This window comes from Hevea brasiliensis, chromosome 15 (genome assembly GCF_030052815.1).
Source record: "Hevea brasiliensis isolate MT/VB/25A 57/8 chromosome 15, ASM3005281v1, whole genome shotgun sequence".
In the NCBI taxonomy this organism is placed as follows: Eukaryota; Viridiplantae; Streptophyta; class Magnoliopsida; order Malpighiales; family Euphorbiaceae; genus Hevea; species Hevea brasiliensis.
Window position 1 is genome coordinate 3046204 of NC_079507.1, and position 6995 is coordinate 3053198.

Here is a 6995-nt window from a genome sequence, read left to right on the forward strand (position 1 = left end):
CCTCAAGAATATTAGAAAGCAAAAATTATTAAATATACATGAAAGCAAAAATTATTAAATATAAATGAATTATTACTTCTTCACTCATATAAATATGGGGTCCATTTCACATAATTTATGAAGAGACTCGCATATATATAAGTATGAGAAGCACTACAGTTATGTGCTAAAGGTGCACCTAGTAATATTCCAAAAGGAAATATCTATATGTAGCAAGTTGGTTCTTTTTGAACAAAGTAGAAAGGAGAAATATGTCTTGAAGTTGCAATTGATTTGTAAAAATGAGGGGAGAGTGATTTGGGGTAAAGTGAGATAGAAATAGAAAGATAAAAAGATTTTAGAAGATGGATGGAATTGGTCTTGTTTTATTAAAAACATGGTTGGCTAATAACTTGTGATTTACGAGCGTACAAGATCAACTAATTGCGCTTTTGACTTTTAGAATAGACAATTGCAGGTTGTAACTACCCAACTGGGGAGTCATTACCAGCACTAGGGAATAGGTTAATTTAAGGCTGCCGAAACTCGTAGTCAACCTAAGACTATAGACTTTGACCTTCTAATGGCCCACTTTACTGAATGGAACTTTCCATAAAGTCAAAAGGAGGTTCTTTCCTCCACTATAACTCAACTCATCAGAAAGAGCTTAATACCTTAAGTGTATTATGCTGAAATTTCTTTTTCTGTTTCTAGTTTACTTTACCATTACTTCAGTATTCTATTTTGTTTGTGCAAAACTAAGCTCTTTATGTCTCTTTTGTAAGACTACTATGAGCAGGATTTCTTAGAATTGTTTCCTTAGGAAAAATATGCTCGCTTTCCTTTATTTTCTTATTTCTTTTACAGCTGTTCAAAATATTTGATACATTAACTTTAACTACATTATATTAATCACACTTAACTTTACTTTTCTTTCATCATTAAGTCTACCCTTGGTATTGAAACACCTAAGAGTGTCTTTTATTACCTCAGTAGACTTCCATTACATATATCTCATGTTTAGTGTGATTTTTTGGACACTACTTCCTCTTTAAACATTACATCATTTATGCAACATAATTCAATTAATTATGGAGAAGACTTGACCGATTAGTCTTACTCTCTTGTCCTTATCATTTCCCTAATTACTTCTATCTACATTTAAGGAACTCCACATTCCCCTTTTTATACTTTATAATTATATTGTATACTTTCAAAGTTCATTATGCTCTTCCATTTCATTCTAGAGGAAACAACTCACTAACTCATGAAACTATATAGTCCTACTGGTAAGCATATTCACATTCTAACATACATTAGATATACATGCCCACACCACCAACATAAAATCATACATCCACTAGACTATCACTTATTTTGATATTACATAATTACAAAACATGATATAAATACATATAGGTAAACATACTCTTATAGACTTAAGACATAAACATATAGGAGTCTATCACTATTACATGGGTTATCCTTATAACATGCCAAAGCCCTCCTAGGTTTTTGTGCATCTACTACTTGCAAAACCTTTTTTTTTAAGGGGGGTGACCTGGGAAGCTTAGTAAGTATAAACAACTTAAAACAATCACATATTTCTTTCCTTTATATACACATGAGTGTCAAACACATGAATACGACAAATCATCAAATATTTGCAAACATGGCAGCCATGTCAATAGTGACTCCCCTATAACCAATGTGTTAGGCTCATATAAAAGCTCCTTTAGACTTCCTTTTATGGTAACCAATGTTTTTGGCTCATATAGATGCTCCGTAGGACTTCCTCTTTGAACATGACATGTGTTGTAACACCTAACAATTACTGACATCAGAATTTTTATTGCTGATGGAATATTATGATGAACTTGAAGTTTCCACAGATTAAAGAATGGTGGTAGGAAGTGCATGTGTAGATGTAGGTATGTAAGAGGTGTTCAAAATGTATTTAAAAATGAAAATGATTTAAAAGTTTTGTTCTATAAAGGTTTTTAGTATTTCTTTGAACAGAAGGAACTTTGGCAATCGAAGCATGAACTTTTAGTAGCCACAATCTCTTTTTACTATTCAAATCCTTTTCAGATAGAATGGACTTTGTGTGATGCCTCCTTACCCGTCTACAGTGTAGCCGAGTAAAGTGTGCCACATTCGGTGCCGAAGCACCTTATCTTATCTTGTCCTGTCCATTGTAAATTTTAAACTTCATTGAAAACATGTAGTAAAATTTTTTTAATCACAATTTATTTCTGTGGAGAACCGGACAGAACCTCCTTTGTTTTATAAGCATCTGGAGGGTTCTACTATTCACCTGTTCAAATTAATTTAGATCCATTCATCTTCTCATGTATCACATCATTTGTAGTTGATCATATAAATTTCAAGAATATAATATAATTTATTCATATGAAAATTTATATACAAAAGTTCACAAGCTTTATTTACAATCTAAAATATAATTGCAATTTATTTACAATGTTCAAAATGAGTTACACTGTATCTACTTATGTACAATAAACAAAATGTAAAATCTAATAACATAGGCCCTACCAAAATAAATACTGCTGAGGTGACTAGCAGACACTGTCAAATCTGGTAAATCTATGTCAGGGCACTACTGCTGCGGCTGTGTTTGGTCTTCGATACCTACGTGATGGAAAAACCAACTCGCTAAGCAAATTTCTTAGTGGTGCATAATTTTAAAGAAAAGTAACTAAATAATTAAAAATAATAATTCTAGGCAAATTTCATAAATTTTAAGTCTTTATAGATTTATTTAACTTTGGGATCAATTTATTTATCAGGATCTTATCTGTGCATTTATTTCATTTTTATTCTCTTTAAAATCATATCAGTGCCCAAGTAACCTATAACAGACTATAAAGGCTGGATACATGAGAGTATACTGGTTAGACATCCATATGTCTACCCTGTATACAACTGTCATGTCAGGCACAAGGCCAGCGGGAAGGTTTTCAAAACCAGAAATGAAATTAGGCACAATGGCCAATGGGCAGGTATATAGCCTGTAGAACAATCATATCAGACATATTTTGTAGATCAATTATTATTCATGTAGGCAGTACTGCTATCTATAGTCCCCAATTAGTATACCAATCGATCCAAACTATATACATAAGCCTAGGTTTACTTTGGCCAATTAAGCATTATTAATTTCTTATTAGAAATTTCATGTCAATTTGTAGTGAAAAAGTGGGTCCCACATACCTATTTCATGTAATTTAGTGTTTAGCAACATATTAGGGTTAAAACTCTACCATAAAATAATTTGTCTTATGAACCTTTCTTTAGGTTCAGTTTCAATGTCTTAAATTTGCCTATCAATTTGATCCAATTGTGGCCACTATTTGGCTATACTTTCTTCATGGAAGTTGGTCCTCTATGTCTTGTCTTTGTTTTTCCTTTTGAATCATGTCATTTGGAGTTTTAGAACTCAAGTTATAGTCAAATAACCACAACTGGTTCATTTCCAGATTCTGGATCCTTAGTTAGGCAGATTTTGGAGTTACAATTTACCAATTTTATTGAACATGTTTCAGCCACTTTTAAGCTTAGTGTTTTTCATAGAATTTGTTGCCCTATGTCTTATGGTCACTTGTAATTTTGAATTGCAATTTTTCAAGTTTTGTAGAATTAATTATAGCCAAATCACTGGCCTGGACTCATGTACCTTGTGCCAACAGGATTCCAGTTCAGGTCAGTGGCTTTGACTCAACCTTTAGGATTCTTACATTCATAATTTGAGGAAAGTGTCTAAAACAAAGTTGGAGCCCTATTTCTTAGGTTTCCAGAATAGTATGGCTCATCCCAATTGGAGTTGACTAGTGGGAGATATGACTAAAAGGCTGTTCTGGGGTCAAGTGGTCACTTAGGCAATTTCCAAAATTTTTATACTAACTTGATCTAGTCAATTGACCTAGTTCCCTTGATTTCTGGGTTTTGGTCAAAATACCAATATTTTAGATTTATGTCTTGTGGAAATTTTTCCACTAGTTTCATTGCATTTGGATTTTTCTAGACGAAGTTATGGTCTTTTTTTCCAAAACTGGTCGAGTAAGCCTATGTCCAGCAATTTCTGGGCAATATGGTTCTGGACAGTTTTGTGACTTAAATTGGGCTAGTAATTTGGTTTGGTTAGAGGCATTTCTTGGCTCTGTGTCCTTCATGCAAGTTGAAGTTCTATGTCTAAACTTTCTAATGGTATAAAATTCAGGTCATTTGGATCTGTCTAGAGGGAGTTATAACAAAATGAATGTATACTGTTCATTTAGTCATTTTTCTGGGTTCATTGTATAGTCAGCCAGATTAGAACAGTAAATTGGTCAAGTTATGGATATAATTTGGGCATGGTTTCTTCATGAAAAATGGAGTATTTTGGGTCTAGTTTCACTTTCAATTGGCCTCATACCAATTGGAGCAACACATATTCAGTTATAGCTCAAAACACATACTGGACTTATAGAGCCCCAAAGCTGTAAAGAAATGTACACTTCCAAATTTCATTTCCTCCAACTCCCAAACTATAAATTGGCATTCATGGCACTTCTAAATATCATCAACTCATCTCAACAATGTCAAATTCCACCAATTTCACAAAATCTCCAATAGTTAGGTCAAAACCCTAACTCAAAGTGTCAAAGTCAAGCATACACATGCAATCCAATTTCTAGTACATGTAACTTCATCACTCAACATACAATTCACATCTACTTATTCATCAACATTACTAATCACCATTTACATGCATGAATTAATCAAACTCCCATTATAACACCCTCACTGTATTCATTCCATACATTCTACTGTTCCGGTGACCAGTGTCGGTCTGGACAGTTAAAACGTCTGGAAAAATATTTAAACTAAAGTGAGAAACCATAATTAACTCAAATATTAATAAGAAAAATTTAGAAAAAATTTTAGAAATAAAATACAATCAAGTTATATGAGCCGGTGCCCTAGCGATAAGTAACCCAGTGGGAAGTTGCGGTCCTCGCAACTAGGAGTCCTAGACCCGAGAGAAAATTCATAAAATAATTTTTGGGACTCCAGGGAAGAGTCATTGATGTTTCTATGGCATTAGAATGCCAAGAAAATGCTTAAATATTTTTTTTTCAATCGGTACAGACAATTTTAGTCTGTTAAGCCAAACAGAGGGCATTTTGGTCATTTCGTCTTCAGAGGTGATTTTTGGCTGACTTGTCCAGTTAAGTAAATAATTATTATGACATAAAATGTGAATAAATATTGCTAAAAATTTAATTGAAATTGAGTAGAAAAGAAAAGGAAAGAAAATGAAGGAAATTTAGAATTATGACATCACATGATGTCACTAAAGCTCTCCCACCCAATCACATTGTGACACATGTCCATAAACCACTTAAAGAGCATAAAATGGGCAGAAAATTTGAAGAAACCAATCTGTTTCTTCCCTTTCCCATTTCCAACCGTGACTCTCTCATCTTCCCTCTCCCTAACCCATTCCTCCATGAAAGCTTAAGGTAAGCTTGAGACAACCCACCAAATCACCTCTAAACCCTAATTTCTCTTCATGAAAAATTGTCCCTACCACTAGAGCAAGCCTTGGACAGTAATTTGAAGAGGAAAAAGAAAGGTTTTGGCAAGCTTGGGAGTAGCTCCAACAAGGTTAGTGACTAATCTCCTTCCATTCTTGTTTAATTCATGTTTATTAACATGAGATAAATGGAAATTATAAGAAAAACATAATAAAACTTATGTATATTCACCCCTACAATTTTTGCAGCTTTGGGGTGGTTAGGGTTTGATGAATTTACTTGAAGTAAAGTGTTTATAAACTGCCCATAGCATGAGATGAGTGCTTGAACATGTAAGAGTAAGTGAAATACAAGTGGGATGCATGAATGAAACTTGAAAATGTGGACGCTTAAACAACATTAGGGTTTGCTCATGTAATGGTATGTTAACATTGTAATGGTCAATTAGTGACCATTTGAATGTGTGTGAGGAGAAATTGAAGTGAGTAAGGATGTTGGAGTAGAACTTAAGCATGCTGCCCTTGGTGACCTGCAGGACTGGTTGTCAGTCCAGTAGGTTTGGGCGGCTATAAATGGAGTTGTATAGGTTCAATTGGTGCAAGGCCAATTGGACATGAAACTAGACACATAATTGCACAACTTTAGTGAAGAAACCCTGCTCAGAAAACCAAATCAAGCTGACTTAAAAAATACCCTAATCCGGGTGACTTGCATTCTGTATGGGCAAAATGACCAAATGAATAGTATTTATTCATTTGGTCATAATTCAGTGTACAAAGGTCCAATTGACTTGAAATTTTACTAGTAGATAGCTGAGACATAGACCTACAACTTTCATGAAGAAACAAAACCCAAATTTTGATCATAACATGTTCAAAAACTGACCTGCAGTCAGTGTACAAAACACTGTAGATTTGGTTCTGTCCAGAAAATCTGGAAAATTTGCAATCTGGCCAGTTATGGTATTTAGGCCATAACTTGAGCTACAAAACTCCAAATGGAGTGATTCAAAAAAAGAAATGTAACTAGACACAATAAGGAACAACTTTCATGAAGACAAATTTGCCAAATTCCTACTGTACAAATGACCAATGGAACAGTAAACTTAGTGCTTGAAATCTGAAAATTGTGAATAACTATAGTGCTTGAAATCTGAAAATTGTGAATAACTAACACTAAGCTTTGAAATGGAATTGGCAACCAATGCCAACAACTTTGGAATGCAAAATGTGGTATGTTGGTGATATTTGAACCAATATACCTATTATCTATGAAAAAGTCAACATTTTAGTTGACTAATGAAATGAATAGTAACCTTACATATAAAGTATAAATATTTAAGAAATGACTTTGTAATATGCCCTAGTAGGCCTAATGTGATTGGTTTGGATGGGTTGGCATGCCAATAAGTTTCTGATAGCAGTACTGCATATGATGTATGGCTCCATGCCATTCTGTGATGATAGCCTATGGCTA